Genomic DNA, 12,833 nt, shown 5'->3' with positions numbered 1-12,833 from the left:
TGATGCTTTTGAATTGTGGTGCTGGAGGAGACTCTTGAGAGTCCCATGGACTGCAAGAAGATCAAACCTCTCCATTCTGAAGGAAATCAGCCCTGAGTGCTCACTGGAAGGACAGATCGTGAAGCTGAGGCTCCAATACTTTGGCCACCTCATGAGAAGAGAAGACTCCCTGGAAAAGACCCTGATGTTGGGAAAGATGGAGGGCACAAGGAGAAGGGAACGACAGAGGGCAAGATGGTTGGACAGTGTTCTCGTAGCTACAAACATGAGTCTGACCAAACTGCGGGAGGCAGTGGAACACAGGAGTGCCTGGTGTGCTCTGGTCCATGGGGTCACGAAGAGTCGGACGCGACTAAACGACTAAACGACTAAACAACAACAACAATGCATACAAGCATTTACCATCTCAGTGAATCAAATTGCTATACTTAACACATCCTTGCTTCCAAAAATAATCTCCTAACCTACCCAATAAAAAGCATCATTCAGATTTGCAGTTTGCATGACTCACTAAGGATGGTCAGAGCACAATAAAAGTCAAAACAGTAACAATTTATTACGCATTAATTCAAATCCCATTTAGTTTAATTAATTCAACAAAACTGATGAACTTGATCCATTGTTATCACATACCCTCCAACATTTCTCCGATGAAAATAGGGACGTCCCATTCCATAATGATTATTTTACTATTTACACCCCACACATCTTATTGGGTTGCCCCAGCCACTCTGGGCAGCTTCCAATATACAGTTGTACCTTGGTTCTCAAATGCAATCTATTCCGGAAGTCCGTTCGACTTCTGAAAATGTTTGAAAACCAAGGTGCGGCTTCTGATTGGCTGCAGGAACTTCCTGCACTCAATCAGAAGCCATGTTGGACATTTGGGTTCCAAAGAATGTTTGCCAACAAGAACACTCACTTCTGGGTTTGCGGCGTTTGGGAGCCAAAACATTTGAGTCGCAAGGCATTTGACAACCAAGGTACAACTGTATATAAAAACATAATAAAACATTAAATACTGAAAAAACTTTCCTATACAGGATTGCCTTCAGACAGCTCGGGAGTCAAATAACGCCATACGCTTCAACATTTCTCTAATGAAAATAGGGACATCCTAAGGAAAAGTAGGGGGATGTGGGTGGCACCGTGGGTTAAACCACAAAGCCTAGGACTTGCCGATCAGAAGGTCGGTGGTTCGAATCCCCGTGACGGGGTGAGCTCCCATTGCTCGGTCCCTGCTCCTGCCAACCTAGCAGTTTGAAAGCACATCAAAGTGCAAGTAGATAAATAGGTACCGCTCTGGTGGGAAGGTAAACGGCATTTCCGTGCGCTGCTCTGGTTCACCAGAAGTGGCTTAGTCATGCTGGCCACATGACCCGGAAGCTGTATGCCGGCTCCCTCGGCCAATAAAGCGAGATGAGCACCGCAACCCCAGAGTCGGTCATGACTGGACCTAATGGTCAGGGGTCCCTTTCCCTTTACTATAGCTCTGTGTGGTGCTGTGGACTAAACCACTGAGCCTCTTGGGCTTGCCGATCAGAATGTCAGCGGTTCGAATCCCCACAACGGGGTGAGCTCCCGTTGCTCGGTCCCTTGCAGTTCAAAAGCACGTCAGTGCAAGTAGATAAATAGGTACCACTCCAGCGGGAAAGTAAACGGCGTTTCCGTGCACTGCTCAGGTTTCAGTGTTCCGTTGTACCAGAAGTGGCTTAGTCATGCTGGCCACATGACCCGGAAAAACTGTCTGCAGACAAACGCCGTCTTCCTCGGCCTGTAAAGCAAGATGAGCACTTAACAGTCAGGGGTCCTTTACCTTTACCTTTTTATAGCTCTGTCTACATCATATTGATGTGGTTGCATCCAAGGCTACCTAATTTGGCCGTCACATGTCAAACCCCCGGGTCCAAATTTTAGAGAAGCAATGCAAAATCTAAAAAGGAAGCATTTTGCTCCAGTAGTATCATACAGCCTTGGGGGTGGGGGCTTATTTGAGTTACACAGTTTGAAACATAATGCTCTTTCATAATGCTATGGGCACTTGGAATAGAAGCTTTGCAGAGATAATGGCAATACAGTAGACATTCATTTCCATGAGCATCACATACTTAAGGGTGATCCAGTTACAGATAGGTAGCCGTGTTGGTCTGCCATAGTCAAAACAAAACAAATTCCTTCCAGTAGCACCTTAAAGACCAACTAAGTCAGTTCTAGGTATGAGCTTTCGTGTGCATGCACACTTCTTCAGATACACTGAAACAGAAGTTTCCAGACCCTTCTATATAGTGAGAAGGTGGGGAGGGGTATTACTCAGAAGGGTGGTGGGAATGGGTGATTGGCAGATAGCTGTGATGAGCCTGTTGACGACTCTTAACGACTGCAATAGGTCTAACAGGAAAAAGCAAGGGGTGAAAAGGTGAAAAATGGCTTTGTCATGTATAATGAGATAAGAATCCAAGGTCTTTGTTCAGACCAGGTTTCTCCATGGTTTTAAGTTTGGTGATAAGTTGTAATTCAGCAGCTTCTCTTTCCAGTCTATTTCTGAAATTCCTTTGTAGTAAAACAGCTACTTTGAGATCTTGTATAGAATGTCCTGGGAGATTGAAGTGTTCTCCTACTGGTTTCTCTGTCTTGTGATCAAACAGGTTTTGTGGGGGGCTTTCTGGAGCACCACAAAAGCCTGTTGCACCTAAGAGGAGCTCTGCTGGATGAGGCTGATGGCCCATCAAGTCCAGCATCCTGTTCTCACAGTGGCCAACCAGATGCCTGTGAGATTCGAACAGGAGAGGGCTCTCCCCTTTTGTAGTTTCCAGCAGCTGGTATTCAGAAGCGTTGCTTCTGTGGAGGGCAGAGCAAAGCCATCTAGGTTGGTTGCCTTCACTGACTCCTGTGTAAGGGAGTTCCACAGTTTAACTATGCACTGCACGAAGTACACACCCTACAGGCTCTCTGCAGCAACAGGAGAAGAGTTTTGTCTCAGGCCTCTGAAATGGCTGCCTTGGACACCTTCCACTCTGCTATACTATCTTGAAGTGAGAAAGTATTTCCTGGACCCAAGCTTAGCATGAATTTTGTATAGCAGCTAGGAATGGAGGGATCAGTTTATTTCGGTTCTCTTGGTTTCCAAACTTAAATTCACTTCTCTACATTTTGCAGCAATTAGTTTGTCTGAACAAAAACCTCATTAAAATTCACCATCCTTTTAGTCCAAACTGCTTCTAATAAAAACATTTTTATAAGCTCTTTTGACTAACTTGCACACTTTTTTTTTTTTGCAAGCGATCACTCTGAATATAGATGCATTTTTGTATGTTATAGGAACAAATATCTTCATTTTTATGCATGCTGTCTCCTAAAATATGCATTCTTGCGAACACTGGTTGGAGAATAAGATCCTACATTGCAGGGGCTAGGAGATGTCCTTCAAGGAGCCAATCCTCCTATGATTCCTTGTCCCAAAATTCATATAAGTATGAATTCCAAAGAATCAATGTTTTGGTTGGCATGTTTTTTTTGGGGGGGGGGGAGGAGGAAGTGATATAAATATCCCTTTACATGCACACCAAAACAATTTCCCCCGAATCCCAATAGCAACAAGCCAGCTGCGAGCCATAGACAGGGGTTTAGGCAACGATTTCTCCTAATTCTACTTTGAGATGCCAGGGAAGAAACCTGGAACCTTTGGCATTCAAGCTGAGAGGAATTGCATGGTTCATAGGAGCCAAATCCTAGCGGATGGGGGGCTTCAGGCCCCCCTCCAATAAAATATTCGAGGAGGCTGGGCCACCCCAAAGTTGATGGGCATTGCCATTCAAATGGTGTGTGTGTACTGTGTCATGTGATCAGTTATGCAGGCCATGGCTTACCTGCCCGCCCCCAATATTTTATTCAAGTTGGCATCCCTGGCATGGTTTGACTCCTACCCTCCAGAGCCGGAGAAAACCAGCTTGCTCCATCTTCCATGTGACAGCCCTTTATGAATTTGAATATGGCTAACTTGTCATCTGTCAGTCTCCTCTTATCCCTCAACCGTTCCTCATAAGGCTTAGTTTCCAGACCCTTGATCATCTTCGCCATCCTTCTCTGCAAATGTTCCAGCTTGTCAATTTATTTTCACTTTTAGGAGAACACTTCAATCTCCCAGGACATTCTATACAAGATCTCAAAGTAGCTGTCTTATTACAAAAGGATTTCAGAAACAGACTGGAAAGTGAAGTTGCTGAATTACAACTTATTACCAAACCTAAAACCATGGAGAGACCAGGTCTGAATAGATACATTGGATTCTTATCTCATTATACATGATAAAGCTGTTTTTTGCCATCTCACCCCTTGCTTTTTCCTGTAAGACCAATTGCAGTTGTTAACAGTTGTCAGCACCCATTCCCACCATCCTTCTGAGTAATACCCCTCCCCACCCTCTCACTATATATAAGGGTCCGGTGACTTCTGTTTCAGTGTATCTGAAGAAGTGTGCATGCACACGAAAGCTCATACCAAGAACAAACTCAGTTGGTCTCTGAGGTGTTACTGGAAGGAATCCCCCCCTCCCGACTACGGCAGACCAACATGGCTACCTACCTGTAACTAAATCTTTTTACTTCTACAGTGGTACCTTGGGTTAAGAACTTAATTCGTTCTGGAGGTCCGTTCTTAACCTGAAACTGTTCTTAACCTGAGGTACCACTTTAGCTAGTGGGGCCTCCCGCTGCCACCGCGCCACTGCATGATTTCTGTTCTCATCCTGAAGCAAAGTTCTTAACCCAAAGTACTATTTCTGGGTTAGCGGAGTCTGTAACCTGAAGCATTTGTAACCTGAAGCGTCTGTAACCCGAGGTACCACTATATTACTATTACTTCACTGGAGCTGTACTCTATTGTTGATGCATCCTAGAACTGCATTGGTTTTATTTAGTTTTATTTTTGCTGCTGCATCACACTGTTGACTCATGCCAGACTTGTGGTCCACTAAAAACTATATCCGTTTCACATGGTCTGCTGTCAAGCCAGGTGTCCCCTATCCTATATTTGCACATCTATCTAACAGTCACAATAGACCTCTCTCCATTTGCAGTTCCCAGAAACAGATACTCAGAGGCATATTGCAGAATGTTGCTTTCTTTGGCATTTGAATCAGGAAGTTGAAAAAACTACAGTCCCCATGAGCCTGGCAGGAAACTACACCTCTGAGCTTCCGGATGGCAGTCATTTTCAGCTCAGAGTCAGATAGGCAGAGAGGCTCTCTGCAAGATCTCCCTGCAGCCAATATCACAAAGGTAAAAGGGTTTTTTCTTTCATTTTCCTGTCAAGGTGTGTTTTTCTCTGTGTGCTTATTATGAGGAACTGGCCAGGCACAGGTGTCTCGGGGAGGGGGGAAGCAATTGGATTGTTCTAGATTTCCTTTTATTTTCAAAGGCTAAACTCAAAAAGACCACACAGCTGCAGAGAGTGCTGGGTCAGGTCTGCGTATCGTTGCACCTGACTGCTATTTTGGAATCCACGTGAAGCCATGTGAAAATTACGAGCGTAATGCAAAGCATCGTCGCATGCTGAGGCCAATATCTGATGCATGTTTGAGTGTGAGCCAGCCCATAAATCATGTGAACACTTGGCACGTGATACGTTATTGCATATGAATGACTTCTGTTGAGACATGAACTTCATTCACTTAAAAAAGAGAGAGAGAGAGATTGAGCATTATACACATTGACCTGGGAGTAAAACCCACTGAGCCCAATGATATTTATTTCTGAGGAGGCAGGTGTGTGTTTTTGTGTGTGTGATACTTATTCATAGATCTACAGAAATACATACCCATTACAAAGCACTCGTCACCGTCCTTCGTGCACCAGTAGCAGTTTAGTCATGCTGGCCACATGACCTGGAAAACTGTCTGTGGACAAACGCCGGCTCCCTCAGCCTGAAAGCAAGATGAGCACCGCAACCCCATAGTCGCCTTGGACTGGTCTTAACCGTCCAGGGGTCCTTTACCTTTTTATCTTTACCTTAAAATAACATACTAAGATAAGACAGCTACATAGTCTAAAAAAAGAACAAAGTCAGAATGAAGAACAAGAAAGAAGACCAGAAAAGGAGAGACCTAAGGAAAAGAGAAATGGAGAGAAAAGGGAAAGATGCAAAGAACTACCAAAATAAAGGAAAAAAGTAAAGGGACTTCTGGCTCTCTGTCCTGCAGCTACATATAATATACATATAATATTACAAGTCCATTTTGTCTTTCACACACAAAGTCCATAAGAAATTTCCCACCCTTAACAAATGCCAGCAATTATTTTTCCATCGTTAAACATGTTAACTTCACCATCTCAGCCAGATCCAATGATTTTATCAGCCATTCTTCTATAGTGGGTACAGTTGTGTCTTTCCATCTAAATGCATATAGCAGTCTCTCTGAGGAGGCAGATATAGAATTGCACTGTGTAACACACACACACACACACACACACACACACACACACACACAGAGAGAGAGAGAGAGAGAGAGAGAGGGGGGGGGGTCTTCCTCTTTCAGGCCACTGTAACTGCCTTCCTACCAACTGACAAACCTGTTCCTCCTTGGAATTCTGAGCAAGCTCCAGTATTTACAGTGCTACTGTCATCACAAAAGGATCCATGGGTGAGCCCCAGTGTGGTGAGCTGGTTAGACTAGGAGAGGGGTCAAAGCAGACCTTTTGGGCACATTTGCCATGGGCACCAGCCACAAAATGGCTGCCACAGGGGCGTGGCATAAAGGTTGCCACATCTTGACAGTGCAGAGAAAGAGGCAGGGTCACCAAATGGTGTAGGCACCTCCCTCCCTATCTGCTTTTCAGTACTTTCATCATCCTTCTGCTTTGGTGATCACTCGTAGCCGAGTAAGATTGCCTTCCATGAACATGGGCTTAACAGTGACTGTGTAGGCCAATTCTGGATCCACACATCCTTCCACAGTGGGGGCATAGGTTTCCGGGCAGGAGTTGATCATGGTGAGGGTTTGCCAAATGTGCCTTCCTCTTAGCACGTTTCTCCCTTTCGACCTGAATTCCTGAATTCGAGTTTCTTCAAAGTCCATGTAACACCTTTGGTAAAGGCTGTTCTCCAATTGGAGCGCTTGCAATTGTTGCTATTTATACTTTATTATCCATCACTGTGTTGGCTTGCAGAGAGAAGCTCTTCTCCTGTCTGTCCAGAACTGATGGGAGGGTGGGTGTCCAGTCCTGGCATTCAGTGAAATACAGGCATCTTTAAGGGGGTGTATTCAACGTAGGAGGGTCTAAGCCAGCACAAACAGAGACTGGACAGTAAGAGCATCTTGTTTTTCAGGGATTGATGAGGAGATATTTACAGAGTGCCTTTGTGGGCACCATAGGAGGTATTGGGGGCACACCGGTGCCCATGGACACTACACTGGCAACCCCTGGCTTAATAAGTGCACAAATTTCTTATCCAGTCTGCTTTCATCTCAGTGTGTCTTCTTTCTAAGGTTACCGAGACTCCAGCTGAACTTCAGTCATGAAGATCCTTCATTGCCTCTCTGCTGCCATCTTACTATTATTATGGACTGTTCAAGGTGAGCAATGACACAACATGTGCCACACCCTACCCCACCCCCCATGTTCATGTTCTGATTTGGCTTGGGCTCCAGGATCCAGCTGGATCTGGAGCACAGCTCTAATATTTGTTTTTATTCCATCCTCTAACTCTATTCCCAGGGCTGTTTGCAGCAACAATTAAAGCATTCAGTGCTACCTCTAGTTACAGACTCAATCAGTTCCGGGGTGTCGTTTGCACCCCAAAAAGTGCGTAACTAGAGCGCCGCTTCTGTGCATATGCACAACGTGATGGAGCACTTCTGTGCATGTGCAAAGCTTGCAGAACGCTTCTGCGCACACACGAGTGGCGAAACCCGGAAGTATACACTTCGGGGTTTGCTGCGTTCGCAAGCCAAAAAGACACAACATGAACCTAACGCAACACGAAGTATGACTGTACATGCAAAAATGAAATATAATAAATGGGGAAAGCTACAAAATTACAATAGCAGAGAATAGTCAGTCGGGTTAGAATCGTGTTAAAAATATCAGGGGAATAAATCATTTATTTGTTCTAATATACTGAGCTAAATATATAGGTTCATTTTTTCTGTTCTAAAACACATACTTGTAAATTCTTAATATATGTTTCGAAGTCCCCCATTCCCACCATAGAAGGTAAGGCTTGCCGTATGCGTTATTGGAAAATTTCCAAGAAAGATTAAGAAGAAGAATAGCAAAAAATGATGAAATAATTGGCCACAGTCTCTGTGTGTTTTATAGATAGATTGTCAGGGAAGGTGGAAGTTGTAGTCATTAAAAGTTCACTAATCTTTAGTTGTTTTGCTGTTTTTGGGAGGTATTGGCCTAGACTTGACCTCCATTGTTTTCTCCAGCTCCTGATCTGATTTTCTCCTTATCTTTCTACAGAAGGCTATTTACAGATGTTCTTCTTTTCAAATTGCAGCCTGGCACCAATTTCACTGGCAGTCTCTTTCCTTATTTCCTTACTTCAGGCATGCCCTTCTAGCAGATTTGGACACTTCCCTGCTCCCCTGCTTCTGGTCAAATTCTGCTTCCAGAGATACCCCAGTATCCACCAATATCAGTCACTGGTAGTGGACCAGACCAAGTTAGGCAAAAGGAAAACACTAGCATTGATCTTCTGAGGCAGATGGTTTAAGTCTAAAACAAAGTGGGCTGCCAAGGGTTCTCAAGGTTGCTGCAGCCTCACCCAAGGCCGGTGGTTGAGATGCCACCCAAAAAATATAGAGGTCATCAGGTTGGGGAAAACTACTCCACATGTTAGAATCTAAACCAAAGGGTGCTTCAAATGGCAAAAAGGGAAAGTAGATTAAGTACAAGGAAGAACTTCCTGAAGCTGTTGAATGGTGGGACAGAGGGCCTCAGAAGGTTGTTCACTCTCCTTTTTTTAGCAGAGGCTGACTTTATCAGGGGTGCTTCATTTTTGGATGTCCTCTAAAAATCAGATCAGACTTTGCCCATTTCGTGCCCTTTAAGTGTTTTGGACTCCAACTACCATTGGCCCCATCCAAGGGGTTGGCTAGGGATGATGGGAGTTGCAAATACATGAAAGACACCAGGTTGATGAAGACTGAACTAGGTGGTCCAGCTCTGTGATTCTAAACCTTCTGTTGTTGTTTCTACAGAAGACAGCCCTGCAGATGCCGCACTTCTTACTTGCTCCTCCATGGGAGGGTACTGCATTCAGCCAGTCAATCAGACCTGTCCTTCGGGTCTATTCCTGGATGTGCCCTGCCATTTCAAAAGAGTCTGCTGCGCAAAGATGGGTGATTAGCCTTCATGTGCATCCTCACCCATCTCACCTGTTCTTCAAGTTGGCTGCTGGAAGCTCAGCTGCAATGACTTCTGTCAGCAAGGCCTTCCTCGCCATTCTGAAACAACACTTGGGAACAACCAGCATTGATTGTTCAGGAATCCTCATTGATTGTTCAGACATCATCTAAGGTTTTATTTCAGTCATATTTTTATGTATCTATGCTTGGCAAATAAAGTTCCCCTGTGGAAGGAGGGGCAAATTTGTTGGGATGCTGAATGCTTAAAGGTAAAGGTAAAGGACCCCTGGACAGTTAAGTCCAGGCAAAGGCGACTTTGGGGTTGCGGTGCTCATCTCGCTTTCAGGCCGAGGGAGCTGGTTTTGTCCACAGAGCTTTTTGGGCCGTGTGGCCAGCATTACTAAACCACTTCTGGCACAACTGAACACCGTGATGGAAACCAGAGAGCACAGAAACACCGTTTACCTTCCTGCCACAGTGGTACCTATTTACCTACTTGTACTGGCACGCTTTCGAAATGCTAGGTTGGCAGGAGCTGGGACAGAGCAACGGGAGCTCACTCCGTAGTGGGGATTCAAACTGCCAACCTTCTAATCGGCGAGCCCAAGAGGCTCAGTGGTTTAGACCACAGCGCCACCTGTGTCCCTGCTGAATGCTTAGTTCAGTATGTCTTGGTATAGACCTCCAAGAATTCTATGTGGAACCATCCCAAGGCTGTCAGTATCATTTGTAGACCAGGATGCTTTGATGCATGAGGATGCAAACCCAAATGGCACATGCTGATTCCAATAATACACACAGGGCTTAATTTATTGGGAAGTTCTTCTGCACCAGCCTGGGTAAAAAGGAAAGTAGATGATCTTCCTTTCCATCTCCTGGTCTCCAACTCTGCTGCTGTGAATGCCACTCAGTGCCAACTCCAGATTCTGGAGAGTCCTTGGGAAAGGTACCCTCATGGTCCCCTCTTCCCATGGAGGAAGGGCATCTGCTTTGTAGCAGGTTCAGTCTCCAGCATCTCTAGGTAGGGTTGGGGAAAGACTGTTGAAAACTATTGAGCTAGATGGATTTGTGCTCTTATTTAGTATCAGGGAGCTTCTCAGGTCCCTCCCAGTGTGGTGTAGTGGTTAAGAGCGGTAGACTCGTAATCTGGTGAACCAGGTTCATGTGTCTGCTCCTCCACATGCGGCTGCTGGGTGACCTTGGGCTAGTCACACTTCTCTGAAGTCTCTCAGCCTCACTCACCTCACAGAGTGTTTGTTGTGGGGAATGAAGGAAAAGGGGAATGTTAGCCGCTTTGAGACTCCTTTGGGTAGTGCTAAAGCGAGATATCAAATCCAAACTACTCTTCTTCTTCTTCTTCTTCTTCCTCCTCCTCTTCTTCTTCTTCTTCTTCTTCTTCTTCTTCTTCTTCTTCTTCTCCTCCTCCTCCTCCTCCTCCTCCTCCTCCTCCTCCTCCTCCTCCTCCTCCCTCTCTGTGTTTAGCTCCTTAACACCATACTCCAAGCAGAGAGTTGATGAGCAAGCAGGAACTCACACCTACTTCACTGCCTTCTTACCACCAAAGTTGCCTTGGGCAAGGGGAGAAAAAGGTGAACCAGCCAACTGCAATGGTAAAGAGGAGAGTTGTTCAGGAAAAGCTTTTGTTAGTGGGCCCTCTGTTTCACTGAGCACCCTTGACACTTGTAGCACTGGTGGTGCCCTACATCTACAGCCTAAGGTAGCACCTTCACTACATAGTAGGGCAGCTGACGTCTTTTCCAGCCCCTTTTCCAGCATCCTAGTCCACCCTTCTTTATAAAATCATAGAGTTGTAGAGTTGAAAGGGACCCTGAGGACCATCTGCTCCAACCCCCTGCAATGCAGGAAGATGCAGTTGTCCCATACGGGGATCAAACCTGCAACCTTGCCATTATCAGCACCACACTCTAACCAACTGAGCTATCCAGGCTGGTCACATAATTCACTTGGATGGATCCTGTCTCTTAATAAGACAATGAAGAGAAGGTGGAGGAGCTTGACACTGGGAGGTGGAATAAAGCTAAATCCCAGAGGAGACAGGTTAGGGAAGCCAATCTTTAGAAACAGAAAATGTTGGGCTCTGGGGAATAAAAAAATAAATATCTCAGAAAAGGGCAAACAATGATAAAGAGGTCAAAACAAAATAAAAAAATTCCTTCCAGTAGCACCTTAAAGACCAACTGAGTTAGTTCTAGGTATGAGCTTTCGTGTGCATGCACACTTCTTCAGATACTTCTTCAGTATCTGAAGAAGTGTGCATGCACACGAAAGCTCATACCTAGAACTAACTCAGTTGGTCTTTAAGGTGCTACTGGAAGGAATTTTTTTATTTTGTTTTGACCATGGCAGACCAACACGGCTACCTATCTGTAAATGATAAAGAGGATGGAGCAACTGTGAGGAAAGGGATGTTTTAGTTTAAATAAAAAAACAAGTAAGAGAAAATTATGGAAGCTGGTAAAATTATGCATGGGATGGAGAAAGAGGTTTTCTCCCTCTCTTATAACTCGTGGACATCCAATGTGTCTGAATGTTGGAAGATCCAGGACAGATAAAGGAAAATGCTTCTTCCTGCAGTGCACAATTAAACTGTGGCCTCCAACTTGGATGGCTTTAAAAGGGAATTGGACAAATTCATGGAGGATGAGGCCTTTGGCCTGATCCAGTTGGCTTTTCTTATGATCCTATAAATACTGAAGACCACGCTGTTCTAGAGACACAGCACTGCTCTCTCATGGGAAATGCCTGTGTTCGCAAATCGCGATTGCTTTGATAACATCTCTTGCAAGGTCATGACATCTACTTCTCCCAAAAGGCTGCACCTTCTGTCCTGGAATCAGGAAAGAACTACAACTACACAGAGTCTGCAGATGGTTCTCTGATGCAATTCTTTTGAGGCTGAGGTACATGTTGACATTGAGGCCATCAGCAGGCATCTAAGCTGTAAATCTTAACTAGGTTTCAGCTGGAATTGTTTCATGAAAGAATAGCAGTTCCCACATGGTGCTGAGAGTTCTCTCTCAACTTCATTCTGCAGGACTACAGTTCTCAGGATTTCAAAGAGAACTGACATGGAAACATGGATGGAACCAATCAGGTTTAGGTCTAGGAAGCAGACATGTTATAAGAGACTGATGTGTTTATTTATATATTTGGGAAATTCCTCACTATTTCATTTTCCAAGGAGCAGCTTCATAGCTTGAGGCCACTCTTAGAATCATAGGAATGGAAGGGATTCCAAGAGCCATCTAGTCCAACCCTCATCAATACAAGAATCACAACTAAAGCATCCCTGTCAGATGACCACCATCTTCGGGCCTTCACTGATGCTGGAGGCACAAGTGGGCTCCCAAACACTGAGTGCCAGCTGTGACTCTCATCTGGATGGTTCAGAGGTCTATAGCGTGGTTTAGAAATAATAATAATAATAATAATAATAATAATAATAATAATAATAATATAGGTT

General features: G+C 44.7%; 1 long non-coding RNA gene across 1 annotated transcript; it reads left to right on the top strand.

Moving 5' to 3' along the window:
- Window positions 1-6,516: 6,516 nt before the first annotated feature.
- Window positions 6,517-9,592, top strand: LOC309338842. The gene is made up of 3 exons (XR_014155078.1): window positions 6,517-6,637; window positions 7,484-7,570; window positions 9,203-9,592. It is a non-coding gene; the product is annotated as an uncharacterized lncRNA (long non-coding RNA).
- The last annotated feature ends 3,241 nt before the right edge of the window (window positions 9,593-12,833 follow it).

Source organism: Podarcis erhardii, assembly GCF_964252035.2.
Source record: "Podarcis erhardii genome assembly, chromosome: 3".
NCBI lineage: Eukaryota > Metazoa > Chordata > Lepidosauria > Squamata > Lacertidae > Podarcis > Podarcis erhardii.
The sequence above is the reverse complement of the archived record's forward strand: the minus strand, read 5'-3'. Positions and strand labels throughout refer to the sequence as shown.